The sequence below is a fragment of the Capricornis sumatraensis genome, chromosome 13 (assembly GCF_032405125.1).
Source record: "Capricornis sumatraensis isolate serow.1 chromosome 13, serow.2, whole genome shotgun sequence".
NCBI lineage: Eukaryota > Metazoa > Chordata > Mammalia > Artiodactyla > Bovidae > Capricornis > Capricornis sumatraensis.
The window spans coordinates 73,833,996-73,856,074 of record NC_091081.1 but is presented as its reverse complement, the minus strand read 5'-3'; the positions used below and the strand labels follow the sequence as shown (position 1 = coordinate 73,856,074).

Genomic DNA, 22,079 nt, shown 5'->3' with positions numbered 1-22,079 from the left:
CTTTTTTTTCCTGTTTCTTTGAGAAAACCAATACCTTTTCTTTTCAGTCTCTCACTTCAACCTATGACTATGTTTAAGTCTTAACCATTTTAAACATACACCATGCACAAATTCGTACCACAAAAATTTTCTTTACTAGTTAAGTCTTGTTCAGCAAGTATTTATTTTCAAAGCTATTTATTAAAATTGCTACTCTATTCAAGGCACTGAGAATGAACTGGAGTTCCTGCTTTCGACCTATCCCTGATCCAGTGAGGAACACAAACAGGCAAACAAAAGTCTGCAACAGCAATGCAAGGAGTAAACAAGCCATGCCAGGCCCTCTCTCTCTGACATCTGCGCCTTTCCAAGCTTCTCCACTGAGCAGTAATGCTCTGGCCTCAACTTTACTTTAATCTGCCCTCAAGTTTCTTCCCTTGCTAACGGTTTCATTCAAATCACCAAATTCAATAACCTCTTCAGGATCCTTACCTATCATTTTGTAACAACTTTGCTGCTTAATTCATATATTTTTTAAAATAAATACAATCACATCTTCAAATGTACTCAGTTAAATTTTGCTTTTTAAAAGAAAGGTCACAGAATATTTTAAGTTTTATCGTGTGTGTGTGTGCTAAGTCGCTTCAGTTGTGTCCGACTCTGTGATCTGTAGCCGGCCAGCTTCCTCTGTCCAAGGGATTCTCCAGGCAATACTGGAGAGCGCTGCCATGCCCTCTTCCAAGGGATCTTCCCGACCCAGGGATCAAACCTGCATCTCTTGCATCTTCTGCGTTGTCAGGTGGGTTCTTTACCACTAGTGCCACCTAATTTACCGTATCATTTGATTCTTATGAAAAACCAAGTAAGGCCAGGTACTTATTACTCTCCTTTGCAAGGTTCAGAAAAATTAAGTAATTTTCTGATCATCAAAACTCCAATAAGCAGCAGAGTCAGAGCCAGAAATGTAGTTGTGGCTTTCTAACTTCAGGCCCAGGGCTCCTTCCTCTATAGTTTATTAACTTGACTCATTAATTAAGTACTAACTTGAATGCTTTCTGATCATGCTCTTCCTGAAAACTTTTCTGGTCAACACTGCACATTCTTCTAGTTTCCAAGGTTCCTTGTTTCAGTGCTTCTTAATGTTTGTCAGAAGGATTTAAGTACAAACTATGACATTTCTTCTTTCACTTCTTCCTCTGGTATCTTATCTACACTTGTAGTACTAATCAAGGAGAGGCTTCTTTAAGAAGCTGCTTTCTGTTCTGATGAAAATTAAAAATCAGAATCACAGAATTCAATGTTGAAAGGGCCTTTGAGATTTAGTCCAACATCCTTATTTAATAGAAGAAAAACAAAGTTCAACTCATACAAGTCACTAGCAGGATTTGAATAAAAGTTTAAGACAATATTTGCCTTTTTAAACTTATGAATCATAAAGTGTACACTTATACAGCATATTTATATATAGTAAACAGAAAGCAACTAAACAAATTTCAAGAGTAATGATTGGACCTTGTTTCATTTTTGTTAAAGATACTTGTCCATATTTCTAATATGACAATACTAATGTATGAGTCCATTCACCAAAGGTTTTTTTTTTAAAGTCACAGAATGGCAATAAAGTTAAAACCCATTCAATTTCACAAACTCATGCATTAGTTATCTATCTTCCAGATTTTTAAAGGGGACCTGGGAATCAAAATTATACCACTCTCTAGCCTAATGCTTCCCATCTAGGTTGATAACCACAACCTTGTCTACAAGGCAGGAACAGATGCCACTAGACTGTCTGCTGAACACGGCCTAAAATAGGGCCTGGTATGTGGTAAGCACTGAAACCATGTCAGTTACCACTGCTTCTCCAGCAATTACTACTCTGAATATATTCATATGATTGTAAAAACAGCCATACTAATGATTCAGCCACACACACAAGCATCCTGTTAGAGGACCCCCTACCTTACTCCACTCCTTTCAGTCTATCGGCCAGGTTCTTTTTTTAGCGGGCAGAGCCACAATCCTACTTATATAGGAATACCTTTCCAACCACTCCCAAGCTAGAAGTACTTTCATATCTCAACATCAGAGTCTACAGGCTCTGAAAATTAAGAGCTTATTTTAAAAGGAAATTTTCCACTGCAACACTTCTAAACTACTAAGCTTGTTTACCCGTGATACAAAATACATGAAAAATAAAAGGTATCTCATGTGAAACAAGATTTTTTTTCCCTCTTAATTGTGCTGAAGTTTAAACTTAAACTTCCCCAAATTGGCTTCCCCTATTCAACTTCCTGTTTTCATTAGAAATAGCAATTTTCTTGTTAACTTGAAAAATGAAATTACCTTTTCTCTTGGTTTCTTTTACTTTTCTCAACTGCTTCAAATTTCACCCATCCAATAACTAACATTCCTCAAAACACCACTCCTAAGACTCTCCTCACTGGATATTACAGTCAACACAGTTCACAATTACTTCCGTAGTTCCAAAATCTAAAAAGTTCTGAAAATATTTCTTATTAAGTTTCATGTCAAAGCTCATCTGATAGTGGCAAAAATCTGCTTTGAACTGATGTGAAGCTACTTACAGGCTTTATTTAGCCTACTTACTGAAACATTTCCATTTTCCACTGCAGAAATACTAGTGTTTAAATACTGGGTGATGCCTCAAACTTTGCTGGGGGTATTACATGATATACAATATATACACCCCAATTCAGGCGTCCTGTTCTTAACTTTCCTTTTGATACTTTCCCTAACACCACTCCATGCATCTCAGCCTTCATTATCTGCCCCCAAGTCCTATTGTTCTTCTTTCCAAATACCGCAACTGCCAATTCTGCTCCACCCCAACTGCTACCACATTATCCCAATCATCCGACTTAGAAATGACCAGACCCACAGCTTATATCCCAGCCATGAAGTCCTTCACATTTGACCAATCACGTATAGAAGAGCAAATTAAGAGAGGTTCCTATATAACCACCCTAAATATTTCACTGCATTGTACAAGAACTTAAGAAACTGGAACAGATACATAATAAGAGGGTAAAGACAGTGACTGTGGTATTATATTTGAACTGCTGTGCACTTTTAAAGTTTAGTTTATCTATAACTGTAAGCTAAGAAGAGGTTCTCTTTTCTCCAACTTGATGAAATTTAAAAGAGTAAATGTACAGAGTAAATACACCATTTTGTTAAAACAACAAAAACAAATGAAAAATATACTAGGTTCCTCCCCTGTTTATCACTTCAACTAAAACTTCTCAGTGTGGTTTTCAAGGCCTTCCTTCTCCAGTTTGGTTCCACTGGAACTGGTACCTTGGACCCCAACTTGGCAGGGAGAAAGCTACATATTGCCTCTCAGAAAGACTTGAAATACATAAAACACAGTACGTAGGATTACAAAGAAGGCCAGATTTATTTTAAATGAGGAAAATAAAAAATCAGTGATCACAAAGAAAATCAATTATACTGAAAATCACCAGTGTTTTTCAGAACCCATATTTTTGATATATTTATGTATCAGCTTCTTTACTAACACCCAACATGTAAACTCCAGTGGGGTCTAATAACAACTAGTTTTAAAGTAGTAATTTGCATAAACTATATTCAGAGATAGCCAAAACAGTAAACATACTATTTGTGCTTTTTCTATGACTAATAAAATCACAGGACTGGTAATACTACTGTGCTTTACTGGTTAAAATCATAATAGAAGGAAAGGTTAAATTTCAGTTACAGGTTATTGCTAGTAACAATATAAAGAGCTTTTTTATCATCTAAATGCAGGGACTCCTCTAAATTCTGTCCTCAGACCCTCTTCAGGGTTTTAGAGTCTGGAGTAAAACCCTATTAAATCTAGTTACTTTAACTTCCCACTAGTCCCCACACTCAGAGAAATCTGAAATCTGGGCTTTGTCTAAACATGTTCAACCCTGTTTTCATTCTTGACTACACTACTGCTCTATCTTAGGATGTCAATTCTCCACCAAATGCTTGTCAAAATCTTAACTACCTTTTCAAAAGCAATTCAAATTCCATCTCCTTTCTGCATTCTTTTTCTACTGCTTCAGCCCACATGGATCCCTCCTTTTCCTAGAACTCCTAATGCACGTGTGGATCAATGCTTCATGACCCAAAATGTAATTATTCTCTTAGAGCTCCACTTCTGTGTCTCTTCATCTAAAGTGTAAGATCCCTGGGGACATGGGCGACATACTTGTATATAGCGGCACTGCCTATACGTGATACAGGCCCATGGAATGTATTCAGTGAAGAAACTATTCTCAGTAAGGGCTTCCCTGGTGGCTCAGATGGTAAAGAATCTGCCTGTAGTGTGGGAAACCTAGGAGCAATCCCTGGGTTGGGAAGATCCCCTGGAGAAGGGAATGGCAACCCACTCCCATACTCTTGCCTGGAGAATCCCATGGATAAAGGAGCCTGGTGGACTATAGTCCATGGGCTATAGTCCCAAAGAGTCGGACACGACTGAGTGACTAACTTACTCATTCTTAATAAACCTAGTAGAAGATCATTTCTTTCAAAAGTTTAAGGATCAGAAAATGCATCAAGAGGACTGAAAATTCTACTAAGCAGCAAAAACAGACTCATAAGGGAAGTTTACTATTAATAATTCAACTCAATTAGAACCTAGTTAGTCATATTATATTAAAAACTCAGAAACTTATTTACTAGGCAGTGATGAATTCCAAGTAATAAATCAGGGAAAGAGTGCTGAAGTGGGCATAAAACAATGATTCATTCAAAAAATACTAAGCATTTACTCTATGCTAGGCACAAATCCAGATTTCACAGATTCAATGGTAAAAAAAAAAAAAAAAAAAAGATCCTCAAACAAGAATTTACTCTTAGACCGTGGACTAGGATCAGGGACTCCTGATTCTCATTCTGAAACTCTGAAATTCTCAAAAAGCAGAGCAGGAGGTTAAGTTAGGGTGGAGACATGTTCTCAGAAGGCAGTCGTCATATAAAACATTATAAAGAAACAGATTTGGAGCTGTTTATGTATATATAATCTACATAGTATATATAAAAATAGCATTAAAAGTTCTATATACATAATGTCTACATAGAAACAGATTTCGAGATAAGTTTCAATTGTCTTATTTAGAATTTTTATTGCCCAGTAATATTAGATGAATGAGGTATTACTCTACTCACTGATTAATGTTTTAATCACAAACACTTCATAAAGTTTTATTTTTCTTCAAAGAGCCCAGCCAAGTTGCTTCATTTACTTTATATAAAAATAAAAAATTTATCTGTGACTATCCCAGAAGTGAGTGGGCGATAGTAACAGTGGTGAACATTACTCTAAGTAATCTTTTTGGAAGGTTCCAGAGAGGAGGCCAATGGGAACGTGGGCGGGAAACAAGAGGCTGCTCCGCAGCGCTTCAGCCTCCAGTGCTGATTCTGACCGGATAGAACTGCCCTTCTTAAAGGGAAGCTCCCAGACTAATAGCATGGAATTCAAGGAGTGAGTGAGGGGGAGGATGAGTGGGTGGGACTGCAACAAATAAAGGAATAGTTAGTTTGACAGTGCCATGCTGCTAAAGCACCTTGCCCAAAACTCAACCCTCTGCCTCCCACACAATATATATCTATATGTTAATTACCAATAGTACAGGACTGATTCTGAAGCTAGAAATCTCAAGGCCTTCAATTCTTTTCCTCACTATATGCAATCAGTGGCAAAGTTCTACTGATTACTCCTGCAAGTGTTTCTCGCATTAACCCCCCTTCTATTCCCACAACATCCTTGTTCTGGTCCCTGCTATCTGGACAACTGAAGTAACGCAGTAATCTCTTATCTGATAGCTTACTCCACTCTTCGGTCTTCTAAGCTATATTTCAGAGTGGCAACAAGATTTCTAGTTCCTGAAACACTGCTGGATCATGTCATTTTCTTTCCTAAGAGAGGTTAAGAGATTTTGCAGAACTAGACTGCAATGAATTTCAGTAGAAGGTGATGACATTGACCTAGGGAATAACGGAAAAGAGACTGGACAGGAAGAGAGGAGACACAAAGACCAAGAACTTACAACAAAGGAGTTAGAAAAGTTAGATAAAATGCAAGAAGGAACGGGACCAAGAAAGTCAAATGAAAAGAGGTATAACAATAAAGTTTTAGTTTATTATTTTTATAACAAATAGTTTGCAATTTTGTAACAATGAGTAAGATCAAACATTTATTCATGTGCTAAGCACTAGGTCAAATGATTTATAATGCATTTGCTCATTTAATGTTCTCAAGAATCCTCAGCTGACTACACACTGGTCTCTCTCAGAGAAAACAAGGATTATTTTATATAGCCCCCTGTCTTTTCACAACAATGCCTAAAACAGATCACTAAAGAATTTATATGCTGACTACCTTGGTGTCAACAATATCAGAGGAAGCGGTTTTTCCTATAAACTTCATTAATGTTTCATAGACTAGCACAATATATACATGTATATACAGATATATACATGGTTTTCCAGGTGGCTGGACAGGCCCTCATGGCTCAGACGGTAGAGTCTGGCTGCAATGTGGGAGACCTGGGTTTGATCCCCAGGTCGGGAAGATTCCCTAGAGAAGGAAATGGCAACCCACTCCAGTATTCTTGCCTGGAGAATCCCATGGATAGAGGAGCCTGGCGGCCTGCAGTCTGAAGGGTTGCAGAATCGGACATGACTGAGCGACTTCACTTTCTTTCTTCTTTTCCCAGGTGGCTCAGAGGTAAAGACTCAGCCTGCCAATGCAGGAGATGTGAGTTTGATCAATGAGTTGGGAAGATCCCTTGGAGGAGGAAATGGCTACCCACGCCAGTACTCTTGCCTGGGCAATCTCACCGACAGGGGAGCCTGCATGTTGCAGTCCATGTCTGCAAAGAGTCAGACATGACTGAGCAACTGAGCATGCATGCACAGATATATACATACACGTACATAAACATACACACACAAAAAACACACACTAGAGATTTGGAAATAAAACACTATGGCTTTCAAAAATAACTCTTCTCCTGGGGCTTAAATATGAATTGGAACAGTAAAGGCTCAGGTATTTTTGTCTCATAAAGCTCAAGGGAGAAAAGGTATAGGAAAATGTTTTTTAAAAAGTATGTATAATCATTACTGAAAAGAAACATGGCTTATACCTCTACCATCAACCTGGAAATGAGGGGGGACTAGGTAAAAGGAAGATCAAAGTTACTTTCTTTTAAAATGTGTATAGGAAATTTCCAATGAGATACTACTATGGACCAAACTCTAAGCTCAACCTACTATTTACAATGTGTGCTCTGCATACAAGAACCTAGGCCAGGTTTAGATTTTGCAAAAATCCACTGTGTGTGCCTGTGCACTCAGTTGTGACCAACTCTGCAACCCCATGGACTGCAGCCCACCAGGCTCCATATGTCCATGGAATTCTCCAGGCAAGAATACTGGAGTTGGTTTCCTGGTGGCTCAGAGGGTAAAGCATCTGCCTGCAATGTGGGAGACCTGCCTGCTTCTATCCCTGGGTTTGGAAGATCCCCTGGAGAAGGAAATGGCAACCCACTCCAGTATTCTTGCCTGGAGAATCCCATGAACAGAGCAGCCTGGTAGGCTACAGTCCACGGGGTCGCAAAGAGTTGGACATGACTGAGCGATTTCACTTCACTTTCATTTCCTCCTCCAGGGGATCTTCACGATCCAGGGATAGAAACTGCTTCTCTTGTGTTTCCTGCATTGGCAGGGGGGTTCTTTAAAACCACTATTACTATGAAAAAAGAACAAATAACAAGAGGCAAAATGTGTGCGTCACTGACCTTTGGTTAGTAATGTCGCTATGTTTGGGTGTACTTTTCGGGGGTATAATGTTTGCTTGAAAGCATCAGGGCACTACTCAGAAAAGACTTTTGACCATAATTTACACTGTGGAATCTCAAAAACACACTTTCAAAAGCAAGTAAATCTAACAGCTTTAAACTTTAGTAATGTGTGTGTTCACTCATTCATTCATAAATATTTACATAGAGCTTACTGTACTAAGGCATTGTACTAATGCTGTAAAACCTTATTCAGTGAGAGAAACTGAAAAATAAACAGAATATTATAATGTAATACGGCAAACCCTGTAACAGGGCAAATAATGTGCTAGAGATATTTATATTATAAATAAGAAAAGATCATTAATTAGCTACAACAGAAAATATCATGCCACTTAAAAAGCATTTTCCAGAATACCTTAATAGGAAGAAAACATATCTGAATGGAACTCAGAGGATATCTTTTTATCAAGTTTGTAAACTGAGGCTCACCCTTCCCCTTTACCAATTTAATTCTGGCTCTAAGTCAAAAGTCTTAAAAAAAAAAGTCTCTCCTTGCTATCTATTTTGCATTTTCGTTTTTAATTTTTGTTTTTGATCTTTCTCTCTGGCTGTTTTCTCTACAAAAGAAATGTTGCCTCAGAAAGCCTCTCAGCCACTTAATAATAGTATCAAAACTTGTCTACAATATGCATAAACTTTTTACTTTGTTTACAAAGATTTAGGACAAAGCTCTCAAAATTAATAAGGCACATGTGTCTATACTACTATTATAGCCATCTACTTATCAAATAAGCATGATTAAATACACATTACAATAAACATACATCTCCCAAATTGTCTCCCAATCACACAATTTCTGGTGCATTTAATGTGAGATAAGGCAATAGAAAACAAAGAGCATGGCATCTGGTCCCATCACTTCATGGGAAATAGATGGGGAAACAGTGGAAACAGTGTCAGACTATTTTTTTGGGCTCCAAAATCACTGCAGATGGTGACTGCAAACATGAAATTAAAAGACACTTACTCCCTGGAAGAAAAGTTATGACCAACTTAGACAGCATATTCAAAAGCAGAGACATTACTTTGCCAACATAGGTTCGTCTACTCAAGGCTATGGTTTTTCCAGCGGTCATGTATGGATGTGAGAGTTGGAGTGTGAAGAAAGCTGAGCACCGAAGAATTGATGCTTTTGAACTGTGGTGTTGGAGAAGACTCTTGAGGGTCCCTTGGACTGCAAGGAGATCCAACCAGTCCATTCTGAAGGAGATCAGCCCTGGGATTTCTTTGGAAGGAATGATGCTGAAGCTGAAACTCCAGTACTTTGGCCACCTCATGTGAAGACTTGACTCATTGGAAAAGACTCTGATGCTGGGAGGGATTGAGAGCAGGAGAAGGGGACGACAGAGGATGAGATGGCTGGATGGCATCTCAGTGAACTCCGGGAGTTGGTGATGGACAGGGAGGCCTGGCGTGCTGTGATTCATGGGGTCGCAAAGAGTCGGACACGACTGAGCGACTGAACTGAACTGAACTGAACTGAAGGCAACAGTGTTAATAAACAAAACAATTCAAATTTTCACAAAGTTTTTCATTTGCTGGGATAATCACGTTTTTTTTTGCTAATAAACCTTAAATAACAGTATAGTAAAAAGGTTATAGGTAAAATTTTTAATAAATGTCACTGTAATTTCTTATACATCAGCTCAATTGATGATTCTAATTTCTATTTCCAGCCTGAATTTCCTTCTTGAATTCCATTTTCTATTTCAAATTACCTACTTGATAGGTCCAGTTAAATGTCTAGTAGGCCTTTCAAAGTTAACATGTCCAAACAAAAACCCTCTTGATTGTCCAGCCCAACTTGTTACTTCACTGTCTTCCCCAACTCAGTCAACAGCAACTCCACACTTCCAAATGCTTGGGCCAAAAATCTCTGAGTACACCTTGACTGCTTTTTTATGCCTCAGACCCAATTCATCAACATATCCTGCCTGCCACTCAGGGTTTGTAACATATCCAAAATCTGCCCTCTTCATGCCGTTTCCTGTTGTTACTGTGGTCCAAGCCACTATCAGCTCTCATTTAGATAACTGCAGTAACTTCCAATATGGCTTCCCCGTTGACATCTTTGCCCTGCCCTTAGTTTATTCCACAAAGAGCTGCCACAGTAAATCTTTAAAAAGGGAAGTTACCATCAGTTAACAGTTTAAACAAGAAAAACCATATGACCGTATCAGTTGACATAGAAAAACCGCTTGAAAAATTTCAACACCCAGTCATGATAAAAACTCAAATGAGGAAAACACAGGCACCTACAAAACACCTACAGCTAACATGTACTTAATGGTGGTAGACTTAATGCCTTCCCCTGAGATCAGGAATAAGACTAGCTTGTCTAATCTCCCCATGCCTACCAAACACAGTACTCAAAGTACTTATCAGAGCAGTAAGGTCAGAAAAGAGAATAAAATTCACTGGAAAAGAAGAAACGTAACTGTCTGTATTCACAGGTACATTAGAAAACTCACACAAAAAAATTACTAGAATTTATTAGGTTAGCAAAGTCTCAGGATACAGAATCTACTCACAGAAATCAGCCACATTGTTATAAACTATAATAAACTAGAAACCAAAATTTAAAACACAATATCATTTATGACTGCTCCAAAAAAAAAAAAGTGCTTAGGTACAAATCTAGCAAAACATATATAAAATGTGTGTCTGTTAGAAGCTATAAAATGCTGATCAAAGAAATCAGACAATCTAAATATAAGGAGAGATATAAACTGCATTTATGGATTGAAAGATTTTATTTTATTTTTAACAAAATAAAGATATCAATTTCCCCTAAATAGATCTAAGGGTTTAATGAAATTCCTACCAAAATTCCAGCATTTTTTTAAAATAGATCCTAGATTTTACATGGAAAGGAAATAGAATAGTTAAAAACAATTCTGAAAAAGAAGAATTAGGGAAATTTCACTACCTGGTTTTAGGACTTACCATACAGCTACGGTTACCAAGAAAATGAGATACTAGTACAGGGATAAACACAAACATCAATAGATCAGAATAGAGAATCTAGAAGCAGACCGTCAGCACAGCCATCTGATTTCTGACAAAGGTGCAAAATTAATTCAATGGAGGAAGGGTAATTTTTTTTCAACAAGTGGTATTGTAACAGCTGATCATTTCACAGACAAAAAGTGAAATTCAATCTAAACTTTATACCTTTATGTGAAAATTAACTAAAAATGGATCACAGATCTACATATGTAAGATGTAAAGCTTTTCAGAAAACTTTTAGAAGAAAACAGGAGAAAATCTTTGGAACCTAAAGTTAAGGAGATATTAGACTTGAAAACAAAAAAACAATTCATAAAAGAAAAAAGATAAATTAGACTTCATAATTTCTTTTTCTTTGCAAAAGCCTCCATTAAGAAGATGAAAAGGTAAGCTACAGACCAGGAGAAAATATTTGCAAATCACATATTTGACAAAGTGTTTCTATCCAGAATATATAAATAACTCATTAAACTCAACAAGAAAACAATCACATTAGAACATACACAGAAGACCTGAACAGACACTTCACAGAGGATATACAGACATCAAACAAGCACATGCAAACACATTCAACACCATTAGCCATTAGGGAAACACAAACTAATGTTACAATGAGCTATCACTACATATCTATTAGAATGGCTGAAATAAAAAATATCCTGACAGTATCAAATGCTGACAAGGATGCAGAAAAATTTTATCTCTTACACACTGATGGTGGGAGTGTAAATTCAGCCATTCTGGAAAAGTGGCAGTTTCTTATAGAGTTAAATATATATTTATCACACAACCCAGCAACTGTACTCCAGGGGACTTATCCTAGAGAGACGAAAACATATTTTACCTGCAAAACTGTTCACAGCAGCTTTGTGTTTATAGCCCCAAACTAGAAACACAAAAGTCCTTCAGTCAATGACTGAACTAATTGTGGTACACCATACAAGGGTACCCTTCCAACTTCCTCCCTGGAGAAGGGAATGACAACCCACTCCAGTATTCTTGCCTGAAGAATACCACGGACAGAGGAGCCTGGCGGGCTACAGTCCATGGGGTCTCAAAGGGTCGGACATGACTGAGCGACTAAAACACACACCCACAAAGGTACACTTCTTAGAATTAAAATGGAACGAACCACTGATACAAGAAACAACTAGAATGCATCTCAAGGGTCTAATGCTGAGGGAAAAAAGCCAATCTCAAAAGATCACACAATGTATGATTCCACTTTTATAACACTCTCCAAGTGACAAAATTACAGTGATGGAGAATAGATCAGTGGTTAAGGCTGGGTAGTACAGAGGAGTTTCTTAGTGCTGACGGAACAGATCTAGTTCTGTATCCTGACTGTGAGGGTTATATGAATTTACATAGAAGAAAATAATATAGAATTACACACACATAGCCACTCTCAAATCATATTCTAACAAGTGAGAGGAGGGGAAAAGGCAAGTAGCTCATGTTTTAAAACCCTTCAGTGGCTTCTAAGCTCATCCTAAATACTAAAATCCCCACTGCAATCTAAAGGCACTACATGAAAAGCACATACTCACTAGGATCTCATCTACAATTCTCCCACTCTCAATTCCAACCACACTGGTCTTCTTGCTCTTAGAACATAGCAGGCATGCTCCCACCGCTCTATTTAGAAAGTTTTCTCTTTATTACTTCACGCAGATACCTGCTCAAATGTCATCTAATCAGAGAAGACTTCCCAGTTGTTACTGCTCCCCACCACACATAAAGTGATGTCTTCTTCTTTCTCTCTCTATGGGAACCATAAAACCATAAACAGAACTCAAGTATCTTCCTCACCTGTGCCCCTGGCATGTTCTTGTATTGATGACTGGCAGGCATTACACTTTGCACCCAGGTACTCAAGCCAGGGCGTGTGAGATTCTTACCTTACTTCACACTCAGTACTCTCAAATTCATCACCCACTCTTCTCCTTAATTACAGCCTTAACTCATCTCTTCATCAATTCTCAAATAAATGGTTATAAAGCTACCTCTTCCACCCCACCCCCAGCTCCTAAATATTCTCTACTCTAGAGGCAGAGAAATCTTTCTAGAATGTTAATTTAAACATTCCATCATTTATGGGATGAAGTCAAATCTGCTTTATAGAGTATACAAGTATTTTCATGCTCTGCTCATCTTCTACCTCACTTCCGATTAACCCACCACTGGTACTTAATACACTGTACTGAGTAGGCGTGTCCTCTCCTACCTCCATCCTTTACGCATGTTGTTCTGACTGTAATGGCCTTGCTTCTCCCAAATTCTCCTCTTCCTTGCCTATCTGGCACACAGATTGTGTCACTTTTCCTAGGAAGAATTCCCTCTCATATCTTTCCTTCCCTCACAGGGTCGGACACTCCCTCCTGTAGACCCCTAAAATGTCTTACATCTAACCTGGTCACTGCATTTGTTAGTTTGTATACCTGTCCCTTGAGGGCAAGGACACATCTTACTCATCTTTCCAGTCTCATCACGTAGCAAAGTACCTGGCACACAAGCAGGACTCAAAACTAATTCAAAACTACTGGATAGGTGAATTAGGTTGACTAATAAAGCAGACTTGACTCATGGTGAGAGGATGAATCAGGCAAGACTTCTTGGGTTAGTCAGCTATTGTGCACAGGTGTATCAGAGAAGGCATATGAAACAAACTCTACGGAGTTTCTGTTCTTTTGGTCATGTATTACCCTACAGAAGTTGAAGTACTGATTCTTCAGCTTGGTTAGGCTAAGATCACCAGTTCCATTTTCCTGTGAACCAGTTTCCTTCCTCAAAAGAATACAATGGATTTATTTCATTCACAAAGCTACGGCAAGGGCTCCGAACCGTCATCCTATAAATTCACGGTGGTGTCCACGAAGAGAAGGAGGATGTCTCACTCAGGGCAACCTCACCTCAGCTAGAGAAATCTCAAGAAAAAGAAAAATCAAGCTCAACCAACAGGTGTCAATACATTTTCATTTGTAAAAAAGAACTGGCTTTGTGGAAATGGGAAGTTTTTTTTAAACTTCATTTCCACATGTTTATTTTTCCATTTCCTTTGAAAATCATCATAAAGCAGCAAACAGCACTTAGCTAAGTACAGCTCAGGTTTACACTTGTCAAAAGGCAAACATCAAATTACTCTCAATGCAAATACACAGTGCCTGATGTTCAACTTTTGATGACAGTGATCCCTTAAGGTATCTTGAGAACTTTTTCTCTTTAATTCTAGTAACTACTTAACTGTGACCCCTACATACATCAGCTTGTGTCCCAAAAAGTAGATGCTCATGTTTATCTGGTCATCAATACTCTTTTAAAAAGTAACCCAAGCAATTTTAACCACAATGTACTCAATGAATTAAAATGCAACACATACTCTGTTCTGAATTCCTTTTAAAAAGTAGATTTTCTTGCCTATATTACTACCTTCTCTGTAATTATTTTCTAGTGATAACTCACCACCAATAAAAGCTGATGAAAAGAAAATGTTAGTATAAGCATAACTGTGTAATACAAGTATATTACTAATCTGTTAAATATTATTTATACAAATAGCAATTAATACTCATTAGTAGAGCAAAATATTCTACAACCACCACCAGTTCGAGGAATTAACATAAAAAACTTTTAGAAAAAAATCAAAGCAAAAAAATCAGTCAATCCAGTAATAAACATCAGGAAATTTAGCACTAAATCTTTTCTGAATGTGAAATATGGACATAGAAAATAATATTATTGAATTAAAAAAATACTGGTGATGTTTTATTTCACCCTTGGTCTAAAGAGTTACTGTAAATTAAATAATATAGAAGTTACTTCCCTTATATTTTACTTGTTGAGAAAAATGAATTGAACAGGTATCCTGAAAGAAAAACCTAACAAAACTAAATTACAAGTGTAAAATTGCTTCCCATTATTTAAGCATAGTTAACTTAAGTGAAAATTTACTTTTTTGCCCTTTTTTCACCTCAATAATACACTGTCATCTGTTATTCTCCCAGAATCTGTCTTCTGCACTAGCCAAATAGACAAGTTAAATGATCAGAATCAACCCCCCAGAAACTCTGAAGTTTTTGATAATAGCACCAATCTCTAGAATATACCTCAGTATGTGGTATATTGCTTTTGACTTACATTGAGGCAAGCACGGGCAGGGGCTGGTTGCAGGGGTCACAGATTTTCTTTAACAGATGGATTCTTTTGAATCATTTTATTAAAAACAATCAGCATTCATATGTTTCCACCAAAATCTTTTAAATCCTACACTTTGTTACTCTTGCTTCTTCTCTCTGTGGGACCGTTCCAACCTCTACTTTATTCCATTTGGCTTCTGGCTTGTACAAGGACTGTGTTTTGCTTTGTTTTTTTTTTTTTTTCTTAAGTGAAACAAGAATACCATTTTCTTTAATAAGGCAATTAAAATGTTACAAATTCTTAAAATGCCCTTATCTACAATTGTACCTGTTTGTGGATAAATCAAGACTCTTTCTGAAGCCACTCAAGTTGACAGCCTGTAGTAGTATCCCTTTCCAGTGGTAGGTTTTGTTACAGTTTAAAACAAGCAAACAAGCAAAATCCCACAAGAGTATAAAAATATTCAATTGCAGGTATTTCTAGCTCATTTCTAAAACAAATCTGAATATCAAGCAATTTGTTTCTATAAATCTTCAAAAAAAATCTTGGCTTTTTTTTAAGCGAAGAAATAATTTACATAAATGACTAAAGATCTTAGACCTTAGGGAAGTCTTCAGTTTTAGGAAAGCTAAAATTATTACTGTATTCATTAGGCAGAGAATAACTTGCCACAGAACAGGAAAAAGCTGACTGATGCTAAGATTTAAACATCTGAAAAATGGTTACTGGTAAGGGTGGGGTGGGGTGGGGTGGGATGTTTTCCCTTTTCCATGAAAACACCAATATTCTCCACATCATAGAAATGTAAGAAATTGACTGAGCCATTTAATTTATAATGACAGTATAAATCTACAGTTTCATTGAAATTGCCTTAAAGAGACAGACAAGAGATAAGAGTGAAAAATTATGCGTGAATTTTTTCTCCTCTGCTTTAGAAATTGCTATTCACTTTTTTACTTTAATGTCAATAACTTCATATGAATAGGTTCACAACTACTAATCTAGTTGTAAAATAAATGATTTCTTCCTTCTAATCTCTAGGATCTTTTTCAAACTTTTGGCTAAATTGAAAAAAAAAATAGCATTCAGAACACTCTGTGTGATACCTCAGTCTGTGCTTAAAACAAGAGATTTAAAGGCTTACATCCAGCACAAGCACTTTTCTAAATCAAAAGGTGCTTACTACCAAAAAGAGTTGTGATACCAAAGGAACACTATCACTAAGAGTCTTTCAGCACTGAACACAAAGTATTTCTTGAGCTCCAAAGCACAGGCCAGGCACTGAAAATATGGTGAAGTCAAGCCTGAAAGGAAAGTGAGACATGATTTCCCAGGCTAAAAATGAGAAACAAATAACTGCAATCTGACCGACCATTCCTCTCTTACTTCAAAAAACCTATCCACAATTAGCATTATTTTCTCTTTGTAAAGTTTTCCTTAATACTTTGTGAATACTTTGGATTACCCCCATCACACAATAAAGGCATAATAATTAAAGAAAAAGTGAACATTTACTGAATACTTCGACTGTGCTAAAGGTTTCACAGTGTTTCCACCGAGCCTATACAATATTTTTATCTACTTCTTAAAATGCTGATATCCAGCTTGTTAATAAGATCAGTCACCATGTGTCTTCAGCATAAAGACCAGGTTTACTCCTACAGCATACTGATTCGACAATATGCACAAACTCCCCAGAAAGTTTGACTACAAATTACAGTTGAGTTTTAATTAACCTCATTCTACCAGAGAAGAGTGGTACCTGTTCAAATACAATGTGTATTAAACAATCTCCCCCACAGCACTGTGACAGCTTCTTGGAAGGGTTACCAACTTCAACTATGTTTGTTTTATAACAGAACTCCAGATAAGCAACAGACAAAAAAGTCCCAATTTATCAAGCCCCTTCTATAAATTAGATAATTTACACAAACTGTATAATTTATCATAACAACCTTATAGATACACTCATTTTACAGAGATGAAAATAAGCTCAAAGAGGCTGAGAAATTGTAGTTGATCTCAAATCACAAAGCTATTAAGCAGCAAAATCAGGATTGAAACCAGTATAGCAGACTCCAAGTTTTCTATTGAGCCAAAAAGCAGCTTTCTGAAGCACTACCAACACCAAACTGCTATTAATTAAAACTCTGAAGTATAAACATAATGTCGTTCCCAAGTTATGAAATATAGTCTTAAAAAAAAACTTATGTATGGGAGCTTTTGTTTCTGAAATCAAATATAATATCCATTATGCAGTTTTTAAAAGAGCAGATAGGCAATGTCTGTTCCCCAACCCCCTTTTCTGTCTTACATTTCTCCACAGTACTTTTCTTTCCCAGACACACTTGATTTTCCTCATTTATTATGTCTTCCACTACTAAAATGTAAACTACACGAGGACAGAAATCCTGTCTATGTTATCCACTGTTGTCATTTCCAACATCTCGAAGAGTCCTGGTACATATTAAGTGCTCAATAAATATTTGTGAAACAACAGAAAACCTGACACCCAGTAGGTATTCAACAAATATTAGTTTCTCTTTTCTTTTACTATGTAGGAAATACTAAAAAGGTTAATGTTAAGATATTAAAGGCCAAAAGAAATTTACCAGTTCCTTGATACCAAATTTTGAGCTGAAACAGATTATAAGTCCAATAGAATTTCTTGTTAAAGTAAAATGTTAAGGAAAATAAAAAAAAGACACATTCAGCAAAGTTTCATTTAGCAAACATCCTCTATTGGGGTCTACATAAATTATATTTCAAACAAAGCACTTTTTAAAGTGCCAAAACTTAAATCAATTTTCATAGAAATCCTTTGTTGAAATTAATATTCACAGTCTTGATTTGTGGCAATTCTGATGTCTATCTCCTTGCAAAACATTAACTTCTCAGCTGACACATTTTTACTGTGCTTTTTAATAGAAGCCCATTCCTTTAGGATTCAGAAATTAAAAATGAAGCATATTTTGTAAAATGAGTCAATAAAAATCAGTCTAAATGAAATGAGTAACTTTAATGCTGGAAGGCTAGTATTAAGTACTCCTTAATACCAAACGATGTGTTTTAAGGAATGGAACACTTAGAAAAACTAAGAAAAAGAGAGCCATTCTTAATCTCTGACTCTTATCAAGATCACAGGCAAGTTTAGTAGTTAACCAAAGGGAACATGTGCTTCCCTGGTGGCTCAGACGGTAAAGAATCCGCCTACAATGCAGGAGACCTGGGTTTGACCCCTGGGTTGGGAAAATCACCTGCAGGAGGGCATGGCAACCTATTCCCTTATTCTTGCTTGGAGAATCCCATGGACAGAGGAGCCTGGTGGGCTATACAGTCCATGGGGTCGCAAACAGTCAGACATGACCGAGTGACTAAGCATATCACAAAGGGAACATAAAGCACAGTACTGGCTACCCCTGAGTACTTACTCAGGGATTTTAGCTTTCTGATTAAGTCAGTGGCCTTGGTTCAGTGGTAAAGAATCTGCCTGCCAATACAGGAGATGCAGGTTCAATCCCTGCGTCAGGAAGATCCCCTGGAGAAGGAAATGGGAACCTACTCCAGTATTCTTGCCTGGAGAATTCCGTGGACAGTGGGGTCTGGCAGCCTACAGTCTATGGGGTCACAAAAGAATTGGACACGACTTAGGGAGTAAACAACATTCTGTCATTCACCGTAAAAAAATGAAATCTTAAAACAGTATATAAGTATTCTGGAAATACGAGCCAGAGGCAAAGAAGTAAGAACATATGAATACATATGTTTAGATTTCATATGATTTCAGTCACCAAATTCTTATCATCTTAATACAGAGGATTAAAAATTACTTACTACTAGCATTCCAGCATTAAAGTTAAGCATTTCATTTAGACTTTCATCGATTTTTATTGACTCATTTTTTAAAATATGAGATACAGACTGCGAGTCTATCAAAAGATTCAGACCAAATCTCCTTAGAGCAGTCCAGCATGGTCACTTTCCTGTGCTGGCACCCACCACTCTTCACATCTCCATTTTCCTAGCTGCCTAAAACTGTCCATCTCATCCTCTACTAGCATCTTAGCCCCTGTCTTCTCCCTCATTACTATTTTGCCCCATTTTCACATTTGCCTCTGTTATTACCTCATAATCCTTCTATTTTACAGAGTCCCAATCTTATATGGATCAAATGAAGATGACATTAGTGACATAATGGAAAAGTGCTACTATTGTTCTCCTTTGGGCCACAAGAGCCTGGCCAGGTAGAGATACAAAGGAACTGAAGATTTCTTGAATTATAGTTTAATTCACAAATTTTATATGTTGTAAAGATTATCAGGAACTTTTTTCCCAAAACATCTACAACAATGTAAAACACTGCCTTTTAACGTATGTTGATAATTGTTAAAAAATAAAATTTTAGTCTTGAGTTTATACAATTAAAAAAAAAATGCTGTTTCAGAAAATTCACACATTCCTCATGGGACTTTTTGGGCACGGAAACCCACAAAGTTTCATGTAAATGGTGTATATTACACCTATTTTGCACAGTGCCATACATTCATAGATACATATGTTGATTTTATCCTAAATAGTATTTTGAAAAAGAATTTTCCTTACAGAGAAATGTACAGAAGTATAATAAATTTTTATTTCTGTCAGGACATAAGACTAATCATTTTAAGACAGTTACCCAAGTGTAATGTGTTACTAATACTAAATAAGCAATACTCAGTAATAATGTAATTGGGGATCTGAGTAATGCTTACTTTGTAGTTTAAAAACCTCCTGATTTCATTAGATGCAATAATTATATGCAAGTTTTAAATAATATCATTAGCTGAAGGCAAGTAAAGAGAGGACCAAATATAGGTGTTATTTCAATCAGATCAGATTAAGTTAAAACATTTTTCAGAAAATTTCTATCAGATGAGACTGTTTATACACTTAACAAGTTACAAAAGCACAGGCTGCACCATGTGACAGTTTACTGAAGAGAAGGGAAAGGCATGCATTCATCAGGGTTCCCTGAGAATAGTTTTGAACTCAAGAAAAGGTATTCCACTTGCCCAAAAGAAAAATGAAGGAACACTACATGCAGTAGATGACTAAGTCATCCAATTAACACATTCAACTTTCAGTTGATCCTTTAAAGATTTCAATATTAAGCACCCTCTATTAGAAACTGATAAGATTTAAGGGGGGAAAAACCAACAGAAGTTCTGAATCACTGGAATTTTTATTCTATTTCCTGTTAACACGCTGATAGTGCCATCATTCAATATATTCGTTCCATACACTTTTTAAAAAAAGCTACAGATCCTTTTTAAACTTGACCCTTTTAAAATTTGTAACTCATTTATCTAACAATTCCTCCCATTGTTTCTAATTTAAGTGCTCAGCCAAAGCACACAAGAGGAAAAGCATGTCTGTCTTTATTAGAAAATGTAACGGTTTCAAAATCTAAAGTTTCAAACCGGGATTAAAAGCAAGCACGATTTCACTGTTACAAGGAATCCAAAGATATTTTTTAAAAGGTGTCAATACTCTGCCACTGTATGAGGAGTGTGGTAAGCAGTAGTAGTATAAAAACTGAAAGCAAAATTCTGTTCCATGCCCACCAAAATTCCCGGCCAAATCCGAAATTGCATAATGAGCAACATACTCTTTAGAGTGAGCAAAAGCACAAAGTGATTCCTTTCATAAAAATGTGAATCAACCTGACCTTAAAGTCTGGCACTTTTACAAACCTACCTAAAACAGACAAAATGGATGCAAAATTATACAGCCTCACTGTTGCCTCAAATACGACCTTAGTGTTCAAGAACTTTCCAATGAAACAGAGCACTGAAAACAGCCTCGTACTGGCGACCCGAAATTCACGGACTCCTGAGAAACCCCCGGGAAGCTGCAAATTCCCTCCACCCTCCTGGAAACCCCTCTTATCAGAAACATTTGAAGAATTTCTGCACAACAATTAAGCCGACTTGAAGAATGGAAACCTAACATCTCAAATAGACTATATATGGAATGAAACACGGCCAAACACATAAATACGAACGCACACGGTCTCTGACACTGTGGTACACTACCCTGCCCGGGCCATCCCACAGCATCAGCCACAGAAAGATACACCTGTCACCTGTTCGGCGATACCCAGACCCTTCCAGCCTCCTGCCACAACCACAGTCTTAGGGTTTGAGACTGATCGGACAGAAAGCTAGAATTATCTATCCACTGAAATCTAGGGGCCACAAGTTCCCAGAGGGGCTGGCTCCCCACTTGAAAAAAGGCTGCAGAAAACCAATACTGGAAAGGGAAACGACGGTCTCCCCTCCACTAGCACCACCAGATTCCCTCGGTCTTTCCCCTCGCCCCGAAGTCATCTTGATTCGGGCCACGACTCTCCCCTAAAAGCGTTCTCCTTCCCCCACCCCCCATCTCACACATGCCAAAGGGGCGGACCGGGGGGCACCCGTGCAGGCAGGGGCCCTCCCCACCCCCTGGCACCCTCCCCCACCCGGGGCTCTCCGGGCGCCCGACTCCAATGAATCTCCCCCTCCCCCTACACACTTACTCCCCCGAGCCCAGGCCCGGCCCGATGCTCCCCACCCCCGGCCGCTCAGGAGGACTTGGGGGGGCCTCCCTCTCTACCTCGCCACTGGGGAAGCAAGGAGGCGGAGGAGAGGAAGAGTGAGAGGAAGAAGCGGACGCCCCGCAAGGGCCTCGCGAGTCGGCAGAGTCCCTTCCAGATGAAGAGGTGGGGCTGGTGCGGGGAAATGAGGGGAGAGCCGGGACTGGGGGTCCCGCCGAGGCCCGGCAGCGCTGTCCGCTTACCCTTCGCCGCCGCCGCCGCCGCTTCCCCCTCCTCCTCCTCGGCCGCCGCCGCCTCTCCCACTAGGGCAGCCGTCTCCACCGTCGCCGCCGCCGCCTCCACCACAGCCGCCGCCAGCGCCGCCGCCGCCTCCGATTCCACCCGGCAGGGGGGACACCTCAGCCCTCCCTCCCTCCCCACTCAGCCCCTCCGATCGGCCGCCGCCGCCGCCAACTCTCTCCGGCCGCCGCCGCCGCCGCCGCCGCTCGTGGCTGAGG

The 22,079-nt window shown here is 38.3% G+C and overlaps 1 protein-coding gene across 1 annotated transcript in view; it reads right to left on the bottom strand.

The window, feature by feature from the left end:
- Positions 1–21,870, bottom strand: part of TAB2 (TGF-beta activated kinase 1 (MAP3K7) binding protein 2) — an 85,705-nt gene extending 63,835 nt beyond the window's left edge. The window contains exon 1 of the mRNA XM_068984923.1: positions 21,825–21,870. The gene's annotated coding sequence lies outside the window, so the exon portion shown is untranslated. The remainder of the gene's footprint in view (positions 1–21,824) is intronic.
- Positions 21,871–22,079: the final 209 nt, after the last annotated feature.